Genomic DNA, 22722 nt, shown 5'->3' with positions numbered 1-22722 from the left:
CCTTAGCGTGAGTGAGATAATTACTCCAGATATTTTAGCCAGCTGATGACACAAAATGGAAACAATGGCAATCGCTCATCCGGTTAAGATAACAGAAGGATCTTCTGTAACTAGCACAAGTTGTGGTATAGGAAGTTGTCTACATCATAAATTAACTACGGAATAACAAATTTAAACATGTGGTAGTTGTAGTATATAGGCCTACAATTGACAGGGTGCAGTCACAGCCTAGTATATACAGTCACGAAGCTCAATATGTAATAAATATGCATCCATAGATAGTTGCTAACCACTAGGATCGCTAATATCGCCTCAATACAGACAATGCGAAATAGTACTGGCACAGTCTATTGTTCTAGCACCCTCACAACTCAAGCTTCGTGATTGTATATATTAGACTGTGGTGCAGTCTTGACTCTTTATCGAGATAATAGTGAGTTCGGTCCTGGGTAAGGAACATATTCTTGTAATCCTCCTTTGCTCTTAACGAAGACTAATAAAATTCTAATCTTACAAAGTTAATAGTATGGAATTTAATTAGCTATAGCTGGTATAAAATTTCACAGTATTGTGCGTCAGAGGAGGTCGTGGGCGAGAACGTAAATGAACACGTGCACAAGGTTGGATTCTATTTCACATTTAATTTTCAAAGGAACACCGCAGCAGAGACCGGACGATGGTTTCTTTTTCGTTTATTTATCAGTAAGCACAGCGATTTATGTAAAATTGAAAGAAATGTCATTTCTTCTTGTATGGATTTAGGAGTTGTCTGGCAACAATTCCAAGACGAAGATTGTCAGGAAATGTACATTCAGTAAAAAGGAACGCATTGAACCGCGTTCAAGGCGAACTCTGGCCCCTCGAATAACTTTTTGTCCGTTCAGAACAACTGTTACAATCATCTTTTCTTTTCAGGAACTGCTCCATTTTCGGAACTTCTTTTTTCCGGTGGCAGGTACTTAACTTCGTCATTCACTCAACCGTTTTCATCTGTAGGCGATGCCAGAAGCTGTAGTTCTTGTGCACCATGGGAAGCGAACTACAGAATGTTCCAAAAGTCTGCATACATAGAAAATGCAAGGGAAGTCAGTATTTGGTATAACGAATAAAGTTTGAAGATCAGTGTCCGTGGTGGTACTCTTAAGGGATTACTCAGATGAAGTGTTGCCACGACCTACTCACGAAAATCAAGAGAAAATCATCGAAAAAAACAGGAGATTACAGTAGATTAATTAAACATGAATTTCCTCTTTGTATTATAACATCACTTACAAAATAGTGTACTGTAAGAAAGACGATACTGTTGTATTACAATATAGTACATCCCTAACCAATGAAATGGAACAATTTTGCTAAATATAATTACTGTCACCTCTACTCAGCATATGTAACTAAGTCATGCAATTTTGTTTTCATACAGTAATGTCTTATTGACAATGTTTCGCATTAATATATCAATCAGGAATTTTTCGTGTATTCACAAATTTTTTTTCGATACAACGTGATTTATTTTAAAGGTGATATTAAATACAGTATTGCATTACCTGCGACTATAACAGACGAAAAATTAACCCCTTTCTTGCTTTTAAATAACTATCCTTTAAACTGTTCATCATTGTCCCACTCTGATTTATAATATTCTGGGAGTATTTACTTTTCTTTCTTGCTGGGACAGTTTGACTCGTTTTAAAAGATCACTGTGCAAGATATGTTATATAAAAATGCCATTACCTACACTTCTCTCTCTCACTATTTCACGTGTACACAATCAGAAACAAACTTCACTACTGAATAAGTTTCGTTCTTCCTCTATTCCCCGAGTCCCTAAAACAATGAAATAACTTAATTCTGTCGTCGATTTGCAAAAGGGGACACGTCCAAAATAACAAAGTGTTAGAAAATCGCAACAAAATCATAACACACTTAAAATATTAAAATGTTCATGGATCCTGAATGTACGAGGTATCCATAGTGATCTATTAGAAAAAAATATATGAACATTTTAATTTAACTTATAGTTTTTGCGATTTACCAACACTTTATTTTCGACATGTCTCCTTTTGCAAATCGACGACAGTTATCACATGCTTACGTTGCACAAAGAGAGAGAGAGAGGGGGAGAGAGAGAGAAAGAGAGAGAGAGAGAGAGAGAGTGTGTGTGTGTGTGTGTGTGTGTGTGTGTGTGTGTGTGTGTGTGTGTGTGTGTGTGTGTGTGTGTGTGTGTGTGTGTGTGCGCGCGCGCGCGTGCGCATCCTTTCGTGGTAAGGTTTCAAACATTCGTTCTCTATCATTATTTAATTAGGTTTAGACTATCGAATGGATTGGAGCGACCCATAACTCTGAGCCACGTGTATAAAAATGGTCTTTATCTGCTGTGTGCTGATATCATAATCCGCTTCTGGACTCAGGCGAGAGGCGACTCCTTGAGATGCAAAAATAAGACATGATGTGTACTAAAGTAATGAGTTGAAAATCATAGAACTAGATGACTGCATAGAACATAGAACTAGGTAACTGCAGCATGCCAAAAAGGCAGGAGAAATTCGGACTTTTGACAAAAAAAACAGTAGCAGTAGATTCAATGTAAAAAAAAAACAGGAAATATCCTGCTAAATCAGTAGGTATGGCAACACTGCGTCAGATGATGTAGTTGCTCTGCGTGTGAGCTTTGGAAATCACTTTCATCCTTCAAATTCTTGAGTTGATCTCTAGAGGTTTAGAAACACAAGTGGGAGGATTTAATACGTAAATAGTGACGCACAATTCGAAGTTACAGGCTGTTGCTTTTCTTTATCATTACTTTGGCGTCATCTGCAGGTGGACGGATTTCTTAAACAGCTGACCATCCTTTCATTACAGCACTGTGTATCTTTTTGTTTGTTCCACAGTCACTGAAAATCCTCTTACCTCGCTCACTGTCTCCTCTTTTCCTTTTCTCCTAGCTCGCATTTTTTTCTCTCCATGTCTCAGTTCGAAAGAAGAGAATTCGATCTGAAAGCTCTGTATTAAAAGAAAGCCGTATCAAATTGTAAGAGGAGTGTTATTACTAAGAGTGGAGTCTGTAGGCGTAGACGAATAATTTAACCATTAAAATATAGTTTATATAACCGTGTTTACTACGGCTTTTTACGTCATCAATTCGCACCTCTCCTGCCATCAGCTTTTCTGTTGTGGGGTCTCGTCGGCACACTAGTAAGCGTGATGTCGCCGGTTCGAATCTTTCTACTGTTACATTCCTTATCTTTGATTATAATCATTCTATGAGCTCCTTTCAATTGCGTGTCGAACCCAACCCTCGCATGTGTGTATGAACAATTATTGTGTCGTGTGTATTTCTGGGTATAGGACGTAGGGAGTTAACATTGCCAGAAGAAAGCTATACAGAATTAACCGTAAGTAATGTCATTAATTTCAAGGGGTTATTCTTTGAGATATTTTAAACAAAAAGTGTAATACAATTTTCCTCGTTTTTGCTTTCTTTTCGAGAAAAAATTATTCTATGTGAAACATTTCATAGCGTGTTTTACGAAAGCTATTGATGTGACAGTACCATCAAAGAAAAAGGATCCTACTAAGTCCCTACATGATACTCCACACTAAACATGAACCCCTGGTAGATTGACCGCCTTATCGACATGAACATGCGGATTTTTCCAGTGCCTAATGGACACAGTTATGCCGATTCATTGTTCCATTAAGTTTAAACTGGGCCTCATAAGACCACACAAGTTGTTCGTCTTCAGTTACAATTCGCTGATACCATTCGCAAAATTGCATTCGACGATCAGGATCGTCATCATTAATCGCGTGCAGTAATCGTGGGATATAAACTTTCCACTTAGCAGCTTTCAGAATTCTTCGTACACTTGTACTGCCAATCCCCACTTCACGTGCACATTGCGTAACAGACTTCTGTGGAGAAGTAACAAACCTTTCCAACACGAGAGCCGACGAAGCAGGACTTGTAACTGTACGCGGTCTTCCCGATCTTCTTTTGTCAATATCACAAATCGTTCCATACGCCTCAAACTTGTCAATATTGCGTTTAATTGTTAGGCGGGTTGGGGGTTCTATTTCGTACTGCCGCCTCCACTAACGCTGCACTTCAAACCTCATAAACCACGTCAGAAAGCATTTTCGCTGCTCGAACGTCAAGCGTGCTCCAGCCATTTTGTTGTCTCACTGTCGTCATGAAAGTACTGACATCTGCTGAGCGAAAGACCGTACTACAGCATACTCATAATTCAAATTAATTGACAATATCAATATCCCGATACAGTCTGACAAAGAGTGTATACATTTTTTTTGGCTGACTCTGTATAAAAACAGTGAAGAAATAACTTAATCAGTCAATCATGTTTAGAAATTAGCAGCCTTCGACAGTTTCTAAACGTGATCCGCTGATTGAGTTATTTAATTATTGTTTTTATATTGTCTATAATTTTTCTTAAGGCAATGTTAAATCTCTGTCCTACAATCAGAAAAAACGTACTGTATAGGCTATATTTTGTTTTTAGTCGGTTATTTGACGACGCTGTATCAGCTACGAGTTTATTTAGTGTTGATAGAATTGATGATGGCTACGTAGTATTTGGTGAGATGAGACCAAGGATTTGCCAGAGATTACGTGACATACGCCTTATAGGAAAACCTCGGACAAACTCCAACCAAATAACCAGGCAAGCAGGAACCGAACCGAAACTCGAATGCAGCTCTGGATCGGCAGGAAAACGAAAACTTTACGATGTTTTTTTAACTATATTTTTTCTCTTACATTTTTGTTAACATATACAGTTTTTGCATGTCACTTCTCCTTTAAATTAGTTACCAGTGTGCAGAAATTGAAAATGTGTTTCAACCTGTGGAAGGTTCCCTTGTCAGTTTCCTCTAATCAAATTTATTTCTGATTCCATCCGCTTCTGTAATTCTCTCCACGTAGCTTAGTAATTTTATCTTTGTATTTTGTTTTTGTTGCTCTTATTTTAATATTGTTCTGTATTCTTGAGTGAAATGTGATCCATGCTACCTACAAATAATCCACTCTACTATCTACCAAACTACAACATCAGTAACAATGAAGAGCGCAACTCGCAACGTCATAAACCTCAGTCATAAACTTCTCGATGCTGAGATCCAAAAATGTAACCTGTAACTGCTCTAATATTTCTTGTGCAATAGAAATCCAAGAAGAAAATCGTACTATACAGGGTGTTTCATAAGTACAAATTCTTTTAGAGATGATTGGTTGGGTTGTAGGCAATTATTTTAAGAACGGCAATATAGTGTCTCCGACACATAATTCCGACACTGTGTAATGCCAGATTGATGTCTTTGGACCTGGAGATTAGGCAGCCTACAGAGCACTTAGAGGTCTACTTTCGTTTGTTTACACTGGTGTGCCACCTTTTGAAGATGTATTGCTCTGCATTTTATCAGCTGCTATTCATTTCGTGTTGTGTTAATTGTATAGACGGCTGTGTCCTGGACTTGCTTTTTTCTTAACCTACTTTCGTCGAAGACTTGTATGATCTCAAACTACTTGATTTTTATTTGTGGGGACACATGGAGGCTCTTGTATATCAGAACCTGTAAATACTCCGGAACAATCAGTAGCACTAATTTCTGCTGCTGGAAATGATGTCTGAGATCAAGAGCATGAAGTATTCCTCAATGTTCAACGGTCCGTGGTACAACGATTTGAGTTGTGTAATCAAGACAATAGACAGAAAATAGGATTGGTTGGAGAATACTGGGTTTGCAGTGAAGAAAACTATGAATGAATGAATAAGTGGAATTAATCAAGGCAATGACGGACACTTTGAACACTTATTGTGACATACTCTCTAGTAAATTTGAATTAAAACTGATTTTTCACTTCTATTTTTCATTTTTAGACATCATGTGCTTAAGACCCCATAGGCCTACCACTACAGTATTTTTTTAATTCCTATGTATTGTTTCCTCTTTCATCCAAAAATAACACATCACCGACTGCGTATCTTACAGGTTACGCAATGAATCGGAAATCCCATGTTCCTGTCCTTAAAATAATCGCCTAGACTCAGTCTATTATCCCTAAAAATTGTATACTTATTTCTGAAACACTCTGTATGTGAATGTGTTTTAATTTAAATTTCTTTATATTCTTGAAGTAATTATATTTAAAGTACCTACACAATTTTAGAATGAAATTACTATAATTTTAGATCGTCCACATCCTTCTATTATGACTAATGACGCTGTCTTCACATCTTCTTATAATCGTATATGGGTATGGCATCTAGTCCTAGGTGTTATATGGATTTAAGGTTATGTCAACATCATTGTTTTAGTTAGTCTGTGATTACTCATGCGTTGTACATGACCACAATACAAAAATACTTTACTTCTTAGAATATACGCTATTTGTTCTTTGATATTGTTTTTATTTCTATTTACTGCACATCTTTCATAACCCTTTTAATAAATCTGTGAGTAATAATCTTTCCCTTTTTGTTTCAGAACCTAGGTGGTACTCGCCGAACTTCTGATTCGTAGGTGAGTACTCCTTTGATTGTGATGTTATACATACAACGTTTCCGAATTCTACCGATCAAACTACGGTCGCCGGAGCCTTGATTCGAAGTAATACTCATATCTGGAAGTAGGAAATCCCAGGCTTGTGTCCATCCAGTTAGCACATATTTTCTATTAAATCAGGACAGGTATCTTACGTTACTATATTAGAGGAACTCAGGTTTTGCAGATAGTAGCTAACATGTACAGAGCATTTTTAGAAGAGACCTTTCCGAGCTACTAGAGTTTGTGGATCTGTGACTTCAGCCTCTGATCACATATATAACAGATTGACCATCCCCATGTTAAAATCGGTAACATGTGGAAGAGAACAAGCACCAGGATCGCCACCGTCGATTGAGAACGACCGCTAGATGGAAGTACAGTAGCTCCATGCAGTTCAAATGAGAGTTATAACGTCACTTCTTATGCAGTAACTATAGGGCAGCATAGTGAAATTGATGAAAGTTGTTGCCGTAAAAGCCTATAAGTCTGATACATATATGATCTGGGCTTCAGCATTAAGGAATGCTAGCACACGTTGTCGGTGTAGAAATCATCTCAGCGAAAGATATAGACAGCAGTGGATCGGTCGTAGTGGTACTATCCCACGGCCAGCACGGTCACCTGACTTAATACCGCTTGGCTTCTTTTCTAAGATCATATCAAAAGCTTGGTGTACGGGACTTCTATTCTGAATGAAGAGGAGATTCTTGCTCACATTCACATTACCGCATCCTCCGAAGAGGTGCGCAGAACCCTTGGGTTACAACGTGTACGGCAGCCTATGGTGCGACGTTGCACACTTTAGTTGTTCGTGATCGACGTTTCAAAAAATTATTGCAAACATTTGTGAAGTGGCCTTGTTTTAATTAACTTTAAAAGCTTTATATTGTTATATTATTACGTAGTAAAGAGATTAAAATGCTCAAAAGTTCAACTCATAACATTCCGATACTTGCACCGAGTAGGCCTATCCTCGGAAAGATTGTCTGCAGAGTTCGAAAGAACATTGTATTCTTATGTTTTCGGTTTTAGTTATTTTACATCATAAAATCGAATTTGAAGCAGTTGCGGGGTTATTAGCTTTTACAGTTATCTACTTGATTACTGCATATTTAATTTCTCTGTGTGTCAGCACATAGTTCTATGCTTTTATATCTCTGAAATTACTTTTCCCGATTTTTCGTCTATAAAGTCTGTATAAAATGTAAATCTTCTTAATATTCTCGTAATCGACTTTGCAACACTGTAATTTTTCGTTAAATTATAAAATAATGTATTTCAACAAAGAAAATTAGGGAAACGGTAATTTAAGCAAGCGGATTAAATTGTGTTTACGTTACAAATTCAGCTTTTAGAGACGAGAGTTTTCATTCTGATCCGCTCATAATTCGCTGGTGGGTGGAAAAAAGGAGATAAGTCCAAAATTGTGAAAAATGAATTAATCGTACCTTGACACTTACTGGGATCAAGTGCACATTTTCGTGACAAAAGGGATAAAAAAATCTCATTTTTAATACAGATGTAACTTATTCCATTATAACTTTTTACTTTAACTGTAAGGAAGTGGACAAATTTTGTTATCCCCTTTCACATTTTATATTTTTGGAAGTTATCCTATTTTTTTACCACTAATAAACCTCAATTCCGAACTATTTCCCGTGTTGTGAATTTATGTAATTGCTGAATAACTTCCAAATAGAAAAGCTTAGAACTAGGGTTCTATAAAATACTAGAAATGTTGTTTGCTGGACATGAAACATTGTCATTAATATTATTTTAAAAAATTATCTCTGATTTTTTCATTGCTGCAAGCTTTTTATTCGTGTGCCTGTTACTGCGCATGATCCTCTCATTACTGTACGTAGTTGATTCTTGCTACAAGCAGTTTACATTTTTTGTTCATTCTCATTCAGCAGCTTATTAATTAAAGTGAATAGATCTTGTCCTATGGCCTTAAATCTGTCAGTATAAATAAAGAATTATTATTATTATTATTATTATTATTATTATTATTATTATAAATAAAGAATTATTATTATTATCTTGAAGAATGGCACTGCTATCATGGAATATGGTTGACGACACAATAATATAGTATTAATAGAGGTACGGGAGCCAGGCTAATTGGGATTGCCCGGTCTCTGATCGGGTCAAAAACTCTGATAGAACGGATATTTAACCCTTGTGGTGAATTTCGGTTAAGTCCGGAGGGCCTAATTAGTCAAATCCACTCTTCTCATCTCCACGCTGGGAACCCCTGGGATCTTTTAAGATGCGGAAGAGAGAGTGGTGTGAGGAAAGCAACGGGAAGCTACCGCATTTACCTACCTTTCCCGAGAAAAACTGCAAGCATGGCATGATTCGAGAAAAGAGTTCGGAGCAGAATAAGATATCAGATGACAGACATTAAGATATATGGATCATATGCGGAGACTAAGACGAAGGCAGAAAATAGGAAAGACTGGAGAATGCTGGGTTAGCAGTGAAAGACCTGCCCTTGGGTAGAACACTAAGAATGAATAGAGGTACACTACGCCATGCCATAGTTGGTTAATATACTGAACATAACAGATGCACCGTTCATACAGTAAACCTAATAAAATGAATGTAATTAGTAATAATTTAATTAAGTAAATGAAGGGATATCTCCAAAGTTTATTAGTGCAAGAAGGGATAAGTTCATTTAATCTGAAAATACTATGAATATGCAAAAAATAACACTAATTACATTTTTTCAGCACTGCATTCACCTCGAGAAATAATACAAATAAAGTTTCCATCTAAAATGTACGTTCTTACATAATAGCTTAACACATTTTTCTCTCTCCTGGTAAATTATAAAAATGGACTTATCTCCATTTACCCACCAGCGAATTTATAGTCATATTTTAGTTGCTTTGTATGCAATACAAAAATAACTTCCCTATAAAAGCGTGCACTGGCCAACATTGAATAAAGCCGATGTTTTTCCTTGCTGCGTCATACTATTAGAAAAAGATAAGCTTTAGAAATGACGCTGTAAACTATATCTTTGTCTACCCCGGATGTTGGTGGCATAGTTTTTGTCGACTGTTACTGTAAAAATAGGTAATTTAATTGAAGTTGAAGTTAGCAAAGTAGATAGTGGAGAGACGTGTGTTCATTTCATGTGAACTCACCCGTGAAAAGCAGAAACAAACCGCCATACAGATGAAATTCCTGCGGTTACTTCTTACGTCACTAATAAAGGAACGAACGTATTACGATATTACGTGCAACTCATCATCATAGTCATTATATACCTTAATTAGTGTAAATATATAGGAATAATGCGGAAATTTGTATCAATTTTCACTCTTCTTGATGTACTGTACGTATGTTTTTAGTATCTCCCTATTGCGCAGCGATGTTCATGCAGTAAAGCCTTGGTTTTCTGAACCGACGCATGCGAGTTGCGAGGCCCGCCTCGCACAAATCCGCACTATGCGAGAGATAGTGAGTGGTTTCTCTAACTACGAGGTATGCAGATCTCGCACGTCGCAGTTATAGAAACCACTCACTATCTCATGTAGTCCGGATTTGTACGAGGCGGGCCTCGCACGTCGCATGCGTCGGTTCAGAAAAACCAAGGCTTAAAGTGGTGCGCGTTTTCCCAGTCGAGTACTGCCTAGTTTTTCGGTCATAAAACTAGCATTATAAATTAACTTCCAATAAAATCTGCAAATAACGATACATGTCTCGCTTTCAACATCAAGGTAAAATTCTTGCTTCATTTTGTTGGCAATTTTTATAAACATTATTTTAATTCACATAGGCCTGCTGATATAATTATAACACTACTTCAGTTTCCCTTAAAGATAGAATTGGCAGGAATTGTAATCTAAAGGAGTTCCTTGACATTTATTTGTAAATCACAGTTTAACTTATTCTTCCGATTTCTTTTCCTCTTTGAAGCTTCAAAACGTAATGTAGGTATTGTATTACACTTCAACGCCTCAATTTAGTATACCTTATTTTATTTCAAGGAGTGCAGTTTGGTGTTCAAAGGAGCCACCGAACTGCACTCCTTGAAATAAAATAAGGTATACGTCCAGAAATGCGATGGTGAGATGGATTTAGATGAAACAAAGTTGAACCCGAAACTGGCTATGAGATCCAGTTGTCGATGATGATGATGATGATGATGATAATGATGATGATGATTGAGGGTTAATAGGAGTGATCTTTCAGAGGGGTTTCACTGTAATTGTTACACCTCTTGTCAGTCATGAGTAAGGAAAGGAAGTTCATGCATTTGCATATTTGTTCTCTATCGTTGTGTGAATATGCTGAAAGATTATCTAATTGAATCACAAATTTCTGAATACAATGATATTACTTTTCTTGTGCATAAAAGTGCATATTTTGCCTTTATTTTTAAAAGCATCATATTTTAACATTTATGCAGGGAAACTGCATATTATGTATGTTTATTTGTCTTTCCCTCATTTTTAAAAGTGTGTAACCTCGTAAACACGACTAATTTATGTTTATGAATTTTGAACAAACGATGACGCCCTCATGGGGAGACTCTCAAGTTAGCAATTGGCATTCCTTTACTGCAGTCTTTAGCAGATTCTGATAGAACAATATTCAGTTTAACATCGGTTCCAGGAAATGTAAGAGATAAAGTGAACGAGAAAACAGCAAATATTATTTCCAAAAACCCTGGCTATTATCAACTTAAAGAAATTCAAGATTTTTCTCGAAGGAAAAACGCCCCAAAAACCAACAAAATTTTCTATAGAACAACTCACAGCTTTTGTGCAAGCCTCTCTTACTTCTTGTGACGTAGGACGAAGTTTTTCGCGCTACAAAGCTATGCTGAGAGACAACAGGCGAAGAATGACAACAGAAAACATACGTCACTGCTTAGTTGTGAACTGTAAATGGGGCATTCAGCAATGAGGCAAGCACTTCAAAATCCATAGACTAAACGTAAGTTACCAATACCTTATTACTCTGTTAGAATAATCTCAGATTAATAATGCATATTTTATAGCATATTTATCTATTTTTACGGCATAAATGCATACGTATTCTTCACGTTTTTAGGGCATGAACTTCCTTTCCCTGGTCATGAGATTCGGAAATTCAACACGTGGGCAGTAAGATTTTATCATTTTATTGATTCATGGATGACAAGAAGTGCTGAAAGTATACTGATTGCTAATGGATCAAACCAGAGTACCTGAGAAAACCAGCCAGAAATTCCACTCGGATACTTGTATATTAGTACATTTTCATCTAATACGGTATTCAAACATTCATTGTCATGATGCTTATGACGGAAACAATCCAGGAAATGTTGAAGGTAGCAGTAGAGGTTACTAAAATGAGTTACGAAAAGACGATAGGGAGTCAAGTTTGTTTCTTTCCCTCTAGTGGCTGCCACACAAAAGACTCTTCCAAGAAACTGTCCATTCAATTCAAGTATGTGGAACAGTGCAAGGGAATTTCCATCCCGGAATCGCCGAGGGTGGCACTTTTTCACAGCTATTTGAACAAAAAAAAAAACTGCGCATGAGATGCCATCTGGCAAACAAGGGACTCACTTGACCCCAACAACACGACAACATTACGTAAGAACCTCCTTCCTACGATGCACGTACAATAAGGTTCAAAAGGAATGGGTCGGCGAGAAATGTGTAAGTTCCAGAAACAGAACAGTCCGCATGCCCGTCTCCTTGAAGCTCCAGTTCACAAGATGACACTATTAAACCATGTAAATGTTCTGAATTTTGTTCAAAAATATATTATGAAACAAAACGAAGAGTTGATTCTAGCTGCATCAAAGCCTCTGAAGAATGAAATAGCAGTAAAATTGATAAATGAAGAGTCCACTGCAAGAATGATCGATGTAATTTGGAATACATTTTTCAGGAGAAGCAATTGAAAGTTTGAAATGCTTAGCGCTCAAAGCTTAACTGTGATTTTCCAATCATTACTGGACAATGACTATCAGTGTTAATGCCATGTAACTCTCTATGTACATTCTATAGGTATGTCTTAAGCTATGCATTGACAGTCTTGGTTCATTTTCGACAAGAAAGTGACATCCATCATTCTTGCAGTGGACTCTTCAAATAGCAAATCTATCGAAACAGGGTACAAAATTTCCTGAAACGAAGATAAACGAGAAAGCTATGTAATGCGCCGGATTAAAGTAGTTTAGGTAGCTTAAGCATGGGTTTAAACCAGATAGCAATGGTTGTAGTAGGTTCTAATCTCTGTTAATCTTAATTTTTTTTACATTACAAACTTACCATAATGAGTAAAGCTCTACAGAAACGTAATATCTGTATTAGTGAATTTACTATGTACGTAGCATACTAGCAAAACAGGTTTTGTATTATTTTCAGTGAAATAATTTTTTCTTGTTTGCCTTATATATTTCATATTAAATTCCAAACCGAGAATTATTTCCATTAACTTTTAATTCCATTCTGCTTGTAATATTTGCCGCAGCTCTCATATTCATATGAAACTAGTGCTAAAGCATTATTTCAAAGCGAAGAGGGTTATAATTTTATTATGCAAAAAAGGTAGGTAATGAACTTTTATCTGTCACAGAATTACAGACTGCGACCTGGTAAAAATGTTGTATGAGCATTGTTTATGAATCGGTGGATATTAATATCTGCGAAGCTCTATTGCTTGCATCTCATAGAAATTGTAATGCATTCAATTTATAGCATTTGTATACAGTTGTGTTACACTTTATTGGAGTAGTTAGTCAAGCCCGTTTTGAAAGGGATGGGATAATATTATTATGACATCCATTAGCAACCGGTTTCTCTCTACATATTTTTGTACTGTACACGGCCTGCTAAACCAAGCTTGCACAATGATCAGACTTAAAGTTATCAATCACCTCTTCTCTTCTCTTCTCTTCTCTTCTCTTCTCTTCTCTTCTCTTCTCTTCTCTTCTCTTCTCTTCTCTTCTCTTCTCTCTTCTGTCTTCTCTTGTCTCTTCTCTGTTCTGTCTTCTCTTGTCTCTTCTCTGTTCTGTCTTCTCTTGTATCTTCTCTCTTCTGTCTTCTCTTGTCTCTTCTCTCTTCTGTCTTCTCTTGTCTCTTCTCTGTTCTGTCTTCTCTTGTCTCTTCTCTGTTCTGTCTTCTCTCGTCTCTTCTCTGTTCTGTCTTCTCTTGTCTCTTCTCTGTTCTTTCTTCTCTTGTCTCTTCTCTGTTCTTTCTTCTCTGTTCTGTCTTCTCTTGTCTCTTCTCTGTTCTGTCTTCTCTTGTCTCTTCTCTCTTCTGGCTTCTCTTCTCTCTTCTGGCTTCTCTTCTCTCTTCTGGCTTCTCTTGTCTCTTCTCTCTTCTCTTATCTCTTCTCTCTTCTGTCTTCTCTTGTCTCTTCTCTCTTCTGTCTTCTCTTGTCTCTTCTCTCTTCTGTCTTCTCTTGTCTCTTCTCTGTTCTGTCTTCTCTTGTCTCTTCTGTCTTCTCTTGTCTCCTCTCTTCTGTCTTCTCTTGTCTCTTCTCTCTTCTGTCTTCTCTTGTCTCTTCTCTCTTCTGTCTTCTCTTGTCTCTTCTCTCTTCTGTCTTCTCTTGTCTCTTCTCTCTTCTGTCTTCTCTTGTCTCTTCTCTCTTCTGTCTTCTCTTGTCTCTTCTCTGTTCTGTCTTCTCTTGTCTCTTCTCTCTTCTGTCTTCTCTTGCCTCTTCTCTCTTCTGGCTTCTCTTGTCTCTTCTCTGTTCTGTCTTCTCTTGTCTCTTCTCTGTTCTGTCTTCTCTTGTCTCTTCTCTGTTCTGTCTTCTCTTGTCTCTTCTCTCTTTTGTCTTCTCTTGTCTCTTCTCTGTTCTGTCTTGTCTTGTCTCTTCTCTCTTCTGTCTCTTCTCTTCTCTTCTCTTCTCTTCTCTTCTCTTCTCTTCTCTTCTCTTCTCTTCTCTTCTCTTCTCTTCTCTTCTCTTCTCTTCTCTTCTCTTCTCGCCACCTATCTTTCAGGTTCACACCTATCTTATTGCCTGATATGGCCTCATCTCGTCTTCCCCCTCTCAACATCTTCTTGTTTTTTTGCTCTGTTTTTAACTCGTCTCGTTTCACCTGGTTTTTTCTCATCTTGACTCGTATCGTCTCGTCTTCTCTCTTCTAGCCACTAGGCCTATCGTTTCGTCTCATCTTCTATCTACACGCCACTAAAGTACAGACTCTTCTTTTCTCTTATCGCTTCACGTCGTCATGTGTGCCTTCTCCTACCCTCATCTTGTTTCTTCTCCTCTGTACATGTCACGTGACACATCTCGTCTGTTCTCGTCTCGCCTGACTTCTCTCTTCTCGTACCGTATCCTTTCTTCTTTGCGGTTCTCTTCCCGTATCGTTAGATTCATTCTCTTTGTACTTTCTTCTTCCATCACCTCTTTTCAGTAGAATTGTTGCTAATACTTTACACTACATTGAAGACAGTTTGAAGTTACAGTTACACATCGCTACTTTTGTTGCGCAACTTTTGTACTGCAGCTACAAAAGCTAGGTGTTGTGTTCACATGTAAGCCAAAAGTAGCGCGCTGCACGCTACTTTTCGTGCTGCGCAACCCGAGCGCTGCAAAAGTTACAACTGGAGGTTGCGAGTCTGTTTACACACAAGGCGCTACTTTTGCAGCCGCAGTGTAGTTGCAGCTTTTCATCTCCATGTTGACTTTTCAATATATATTTTGTGGTTATGTTCGCATTAGAGTTTCAGATTATGAAACTCATGCGATAGCTTACTTATATATATTATTTGCTTTTCTATCCTAACTAGTACTCAGAAATTGGCATTATTTTTACTATAAAGCTAGACTATTAAAGAACATCTATATAATTAAATGATAACCAACAACATATTCACTTAAAACAACGCTACGGAAAAAAAGAAAAAAAAAAAAGAATTATATCACCAGCAAATATACTCTGTGTTTTACATTTAGTAACTGTTACAAATCATTTCCTTTCATCACATGTAACAATAAAACATATCCAAACAATAAAAGTATCATTGGCACATTTGGGTGGCAACACTGGTCGCAACCGCTGCAAAAGTTTCAATAAAACCGATATCAAAAATGCTGTGGCTGCAACCCTGAGAACCCTGTCCACACGTCGCTACTTCTAAGCTGCGCGCAGCATGAAAAAGTAGCGGGCAGCAGACTCGGCAGCCGCTACTTTACGGGTTACACCGTTGTTCACACGTCACAGTAAGAGAGTTGTGCAGTATTTTGTACTGCAGCGCTGCAGAAGTAGCGACGTGTGACCGTACCTTTAGTTGTAGCAGTCAGAAAGGTGTGTGCAAGTCGTTACTGCATACGCGATTGCCGCCTTCCTCACAAGCGCGGGTCTGCATTCCTTGCGCGGTGCTGTGCGGTCCGCAGCCTCGTTGAATTAATCTGAAGGGATCCGCGAGGGTTAATCATCGCTCGGTTCTCACGGCCGTCTTGTTAAGCTCTGCGTCACGTCCAGGCCGCCCCAGGCCCTCCGGAGCAGGCCCAGGTGTTCGTGCAGCCTTAACCATTCATTCTCGAGCTTTCGCACACCAAAAAAGAAAGAAGTTCGTAAGTGCTGGACTGTGCCACATCCTACTACAGACTCCTGTCACTAATCCAGAGTAGTTACTCAGTCAGGAGTTCGCGCACTCTTCTAACAACGAAGTCCGTGCGGAAACGTCATACGAGTAGCTTCGTATTCGGAAGTGTCGGAGTTCAATCTCTTACAAGCTTTCTGTTACTCGCCTCGGTACCGAATAACTAAAGCGTCGTATCTCCACGCCGATGACCTGCGTTAAAATACCGGAATTTGTGGTACACAAAGACGATGTGTAGGCAGGTTTTCTCGAGGTATACCGATTTTTCTCCTGTCATTGTAAAGTAGAGCGCCTCGTTTAGGCACAGTGAAAACGAAAACAAAGTGCAGGTAACGTGTGGAAGGACGACAAGCCGTACGATAAACACGAGGGATGCACAAGGTTTTAGTTACAACATTTATGGCGGAGCATTAATTGAAATTATATTTTTCAAAAACACACAAAACAAAAGAACACAAATAGCATAACTTTATCACGTATACATTTTAACAAACAAGCAATTGTAACATTGAAATAATTCAATATAGCAAATTAGATTTTGCTACTTTTATGATGTTGCTTTCAAGCAGCATTTTTTACGGTCTTGAATTTAATTCTCTGTATAACTAACGTAATGTCACCGTCTTCTGTGGCCGAATTAACAAAATTACAGGATATTGGTCTGAAGTGACAACATTATTTCCTAAACATAATTACAGTACTGTAGTTTTGTTAATTCGACGAGGCCCTCTCTCGTGCAGTCTAGATTTCAGGAAAATCAAGGCATTACACTAGCCACAGACGCGACTCTGTCCCTAATAGAGGGCTCCATGTGAGAATCATCTGCCATTTCTCGTCCCCGTTGAATTACAACGCTAAGTAACCTCTGCAGTTCAAGGCGTTATTCAGTAAAACTACGTGTATTTATTTTATTTTATTGGGTTATTTTACGACGCTGTATCAACATCTAGGTTATTTAGCGTCTGAATGAAATGAAGGTGATAATGCCGGTGAAATAAGTCCGGGGTCCAGCACCGAAAGTTACCCAGCAACTACGTGTATTGCTAGTGTTAGTACTACTGCGACAAACATTTGCCCAAGAAAGAAAATTATTCAGGAGTAAACGGACTATGACATTTTGTATAACCAATTAAATATTTTGCAGTATTGCTGTTTAATTTCTTATTTATTTTTTGCTAATAAGTACCTACAGTGCGTCTCCTTTCTTGGGTTACCGCTAAGCGACACTAAAGCCTTGATTTTTCTGAACCGACGCATGCGACGTGCGAAGTGGAAGGCCCGCCTCGCACAAATCCGGACTACACAAGAGTGGTTTCTATAACTGCGAGATACGAGGTCTGCGCACCTCGCAACTATAGAAACCACTCACTCTCTCTCGTGTAATCCGGATGTGTGCGAGGCGGGCCTCGCACGTCGCATGCGTCGGTTCAGAAAAACCAAGGCTGCCCGCAGTTGCGCTCAGAACATAAATTTATTGTTATCTAATTTAAATTCTTAAACCACGCCTGTAATTCCTTGCAACAAGCTTCAGCAGATCCGTGTTTCTGTGATGATAACTTTCATGAAATATCATAATGTCTGAATAAAACAAGTTAATATGTATCATTGATGTAATAACCCACCCCCAAATTATCTTGGACGCTAAACTCAATTTAAAAATATATAACAAAATAACTAAAATATATTTTATATTGATATATTATTATTACCAGTATTATTATTATTATTACTATTACTATTATTACCAGTGTATTTAATGTACACTTAATTAAGGCTAATAGAACGCATATTAGGCCTATTTACTTGAGGATATATTATTATAGATTTATAGAAAAAAATAAATATAAATGGACTTTAACTTGATTATTGATGTTTTCTAATTCAAATGATGGTAAGATAATATAGTGAAATAATTAGCATAATAATAATAATAAGAAGAAGAAGAAGAAGAAGAATAATAAAACTGTAACTTGCACTTTAACTTCAAATTAGTGAAATTATCAAACTGCAATATACAAGTTACAATATTTCTCCTTTTGATTGAAGACTTTGATTATTAGTATTACATTACAACAAAAATAATAATATAATTATCACTTAAATAAAACCCATGGGTACGGTATTCCATTACACGAGAAGACTCACTTACTGCTGTTTTTCGACCCACCTTTACGCCATCACTTCACTTTGAAAACTGTTAAACCTACCAAGTACACCGTGTATCTAAAAGATGGGTCCAAATTCAAAGTCCTACATCTCGCATTGGAAATATATTATAATATACAACAAATTGCACATAGTTTAGTGAGTCGCCAAGTTTTACTCACCATCTTATAAGTGTTCTATGTGCCCTTAACCTGCTGCACGGACAACATCGAGGCGAAAGCTGAATTCGTTCCATACTCTTTTGAGTGCCTTCTTCCATGAATTTACTGCTATGGTTCTGTTTCTGAGGTCATCTGTATTAGTTGGTAATTGCGGCACGAAAAAAATCTTTCACATAACCTCACAAGAAAAAGTCGCACGCTGTAATGTCTGGGGACTTTGGGGGCCAAGAATGTAGTGCTAAGTCTTCGGATCCCGTGTGACCTATCGAACATAAAATACTTCTGTTGCGGAATCACCATTTTGTACACGAGACATTTATTTTTACTGACTAAAAACGTTTAGTCTCAATTCAATGAAAATTTCTGTATAACTGCAGTCAGTAAATTTAGTGGCTATTGTTGCATTCGGCTGTTGCGTTGGAAGAGACATCTAGCATTGGTCTTTAGGAACTCTACGACGTGCCGTTTCAAGCGATACGCGTTTCATTTACGGCGACTTGTGATTGCAGATATATAGAGCTTTGAAATTGGATCCAAATTTTTTATACACAGTGTACTCGTACATTGAAAATAGTTTGTAAAATTCATTGCCTGGAGTACGGTACCGTTAAATTCCCTATTTTGTGTTGAAATATATGGACACTAATTTATCTAAAGTATCCTTGAAACTCTTATTTCTTTCATACATTCAGAAAGCAATGTTTACAAAAGGTGGTCAAGCTATTAACTGAAAGTAAAAGTACTTTTAATAAATGGAAGCGAGTTTCATCGTTCTAAATAAGAGAAAGGCGGAAGGTTTAAGTATGTCCCAAATATTTCCACGAAAAATTAGTTGCTTTTAAAGTAAAGAAGATAAAAAAAAAACATATTTGTGTGTACCGCTCAAATTAAGACTTTCGCAAGAAAACGTAAAATCTGCGAAAATTCGCGTGAAAAATATAAGTATAATATAAAAATATTGTTATAGGTGAACTACATATTTTAACAACAAACATGTACATACCTTTAACCACAATTAAATATAATTTTTCGCTCTGAGTATCAGTGAAGAAAATTGACAGTACTGGAGGCGTAGCGGTTAACATCTTGGAGTATATAAAAGGTAATCGCTGCTCAGAGAAGACACAGCTGTACGATGAGTATGTACTTAAGGCTACTTTCGTTTTCGCACGACAGGTTCGGTCACGTAACAACGAGAGGTCCTGTTAGCATTAAAATAGACTGGAACAGACCACGTGTTACTTTGCATAATGAGAGGAGGCCCGCCCCGGCGTCTCGGACCCTGGGTGGTACACGTGCACGTCAAGCAATAGAAATCAAAGCTGCGATGCTTGTCAAGATGTTATGTCCGATACGAATCGTATTAGCTGCGCCGCGTTCGTCTGCGTACCTATGCGACTGATGGAGAGTAGTACTAGTCGTGGATGTCTAGATTTGACGTGAGCCTTGTCTAAATTAAGGGTTTTAAATTGCTCTCTATCGTTTCTTCTCGGAAACATCCGTAATGTCGTTCACTTGGTACGTATTGTTAACCTTGGAGGTAATTGATTATTGTTATTTATCGCTATTAACTTGGAAATTACCGATAATGTTTAGAAATAGATACTTACGAACGTATTATGTTTGTAGTAATGCTTTCGCGACTTCAGGCTACTTAATGTTCTCTCTTAAGTCTTTTTTTTTATAAATATAATTAGTCCACACCTGTGGAGTAACGGTCAGCGCGTCTGGCCGCGAAACCAGGTGGCCCGGGTTCGATTCCCGGTAGGGGCAAGTTATCTGGTTGAGGTTTTTTCCGGGGTTTTCCCTCAACCCAATATGAGCAAATGCTGGGTAACTTTCGGTGCTGGACCACGGCATTTCACCGGCATTATCACCTTCATATCATTCAGACGCTAAATAACCTAAGATGTTGATAAAGCGTCGTAAAATAACCCACTAAAATAAAAATAAATATAATTAAAATAAAAGTCCTTTGTGTCTTATATATTGTTATTGCCGTACTACTGATCTTCCTACAGTCGTCATTTTGTAGGCAGGTTTCATAAAGAAACGTACATCACGTTATAGCGTATACTCATATGAGCGAATGAGTAGATGGATGGGTGGATTACGAACGAATTAATGCACGAATAGATTGATGAATGTACAGAATAATGGATTCAGATAGTGAAAGTATGAAGGAATGAAATGGACTAGCGAACTAATAAATCAGTGAATAGACAGAAGAAAGAATGAATCGGTGAAAAGGCGAACGATTGAACAAGAATCGATCAACAGGGGGCGATCGAACAAGAATCAATCAACAGGCTGACGAGCGAACAAATGAATCGATGAACAGGCAGACGAACGAACAAATAAATCGATGAACATGCGGACGAACGAACAAATGAATCGGTGAACACTCAAGCGAACGAACAAATGAACAAATGATTCGATGAACAATGAACATGGTGAGGGACAAACGAATGAATGATTCAGCGAACGGTCGAACGAATCGACGGACAGAAGAAAGTACATACGAATCGTCGAACGGAAGAAAATACGAACGAATCGTCTGGAAAAATGAAGTACGAACGGATCGACGGACAAAGAAAGTACAGATGAATCGACGTACGAACGAAAGAACGAGGGAATCGATTGACCGACGAAAGAGAGAATCGACTGAAAGGCAACAGAAAAAACCAACGAGGGAATCGGCTGACGGAACGATAAATCAAACGAATCGGCTGACGGCTCACGGAAGAAAGAACGAACAAGGGAATCGACTGAAGGGCGCCAGAAAGAACGAGAAAAAATACTGATGAATAGACAAAGGAACAAACGAATCGGCTCACGGACGGACAAAAACGAGCGAATCGACAGACTGCTGTTGGAAGAAAGAATGAGCGAGAGAATCGACTGACGAATGTACGACAGAAGAAACGAATCAGCTCAAGGACGGACGGACAAAAAACGGACGAAAGAAAGAACGAACGTACGATTCGACGGACAGTAGAAGGAACGAACGTACTGTTCAACAAACTGAAGAAAGAACGAACGTACGGTTCGATGGACGTACGGAAGAAAGAACGAATGTACGGTTCGACGGACGGACGGAAGAAAAAACGTAGGCCTACGGTTCGACAGACAGACGGAAGAAAGAACTAAAGTACGACAGGCGAACGGAAGATAGATTGAACGTACGATTCGACGGACGGACGGAAGAAAGAACGAAAGGACGACGAACTGACGGACGGACGAAAAAAAATTGAACTTACGGTTCTACGGATGGACGGACGGACGAAAAAAAATTGAACTTACGGTTCTACGGATGGACGGACGGAAGAATGAACGAACGTACGATTCGTGGAACGGACGGAAGAAAGAACGAACGTATGATTCCGGACATAGTAGGAAGAACTAACGTACGAATCGACAGGGGAATTAACGACTGAAATAATGAACTGATAAACGAATGAATGATTGACGGGCGGTCCAACGAATGAAAGTACGAAAAACTAAATCGATAGGCTGACAAGTAGGAAAAACGACTGGCCTATCGATGGATGGAATTGAAAGGAAGGAAAAGGAAAATAAATAACCTACCATTAGGCCCTAAGTGTCGGACTCATCTTAAACTATACGTATGTGAAAGTAAACACTGAAATGCGGACATTTTCGAATTACATTAATCGAAATCACTTTATTAAGAGAAGGGATTTGATATTTAAAGCTATTGTCGTCTGAACAATTGTCAGGAAAGTAAAAATATGCAATTTCTCAGTGTGAATTGACACTTCCATGAACAGAAAATGAATAACTAAACTCTCTAGGTAGGCCCTATGCTACTCTTAATTCTTTCTGTTACACTTTATGTCCAAATACATACGGATATACTTAAATATTTTAGATGGTTATTTAACAACGCTGTATCAATTACTGGGTTATTTAGCGTCGATGGGATTGATGACAGCGAAATGGTATTTGGCGAGATGAAGCCGAAGATTCATATCACATTCGCTGTACGGTTGGGAAAAATTTCGGAAAAAACTCAACTACGTAATCAGTGAAAGCGGGAATCGAACCCGCGCTGGAGCGCAACTCCCGTTCAGGAGGTAAGCACTTCAACCGACTGAGCTACGTCGGTGGCCTTTAGAATTGTTAAGTGTTACTATTCAGTAATGTTGAGTGTCTTTATAATTCACGTATTACCTTTAATTATAGAACCCACAAACTGGCATGTATTAATATTTACAAGTAAATTAATATGTTCTTAATCT

The 22722-nt window shown here is 38.0% G+C and overlaps 1 protein-coding gene across 1 annotated transcript in view; it reads left to right on the top strand.

The window, feature by feature from the left end:
- LOC138704812 (receptor-type guanylate cyclase Gyc76C-like) overlaps nt 1–22722 on the top strand; it is a 934849-nt gene that overhangs the window by 118155 nt on the left and 793972 nt on the right. The window contains exon 2 of the mRNA XM_069833089.1: nt 6502–6537. The gene's annotated coding sequence lies outside the window, so the exon portion shown is untranslated. The remainder of the gene's footprint in view (nt 1–6501; nt 6538–22722) is intronic.

This window comes from Periplaneta americana, chromosome 8, assembly GCF_040183065.1.
Source record: "Periplaneta americana isolate PAMFEO1 chromosome 8, P.americana_PAMFEO1_priV1, whole genome shotgun sequence".
NCBI classification, from domain to species: Eukaryota; Metazoa; Arthropoda; class Insecta; order Blattodea; family Blattidae; genus Periplaneta; species Periplaneta americana.
The sequence above is the reverse complement of the archived record's forward strand: the minus strand, read 5'-3'. Positions and strand labels throughout refer to the sequence as shown.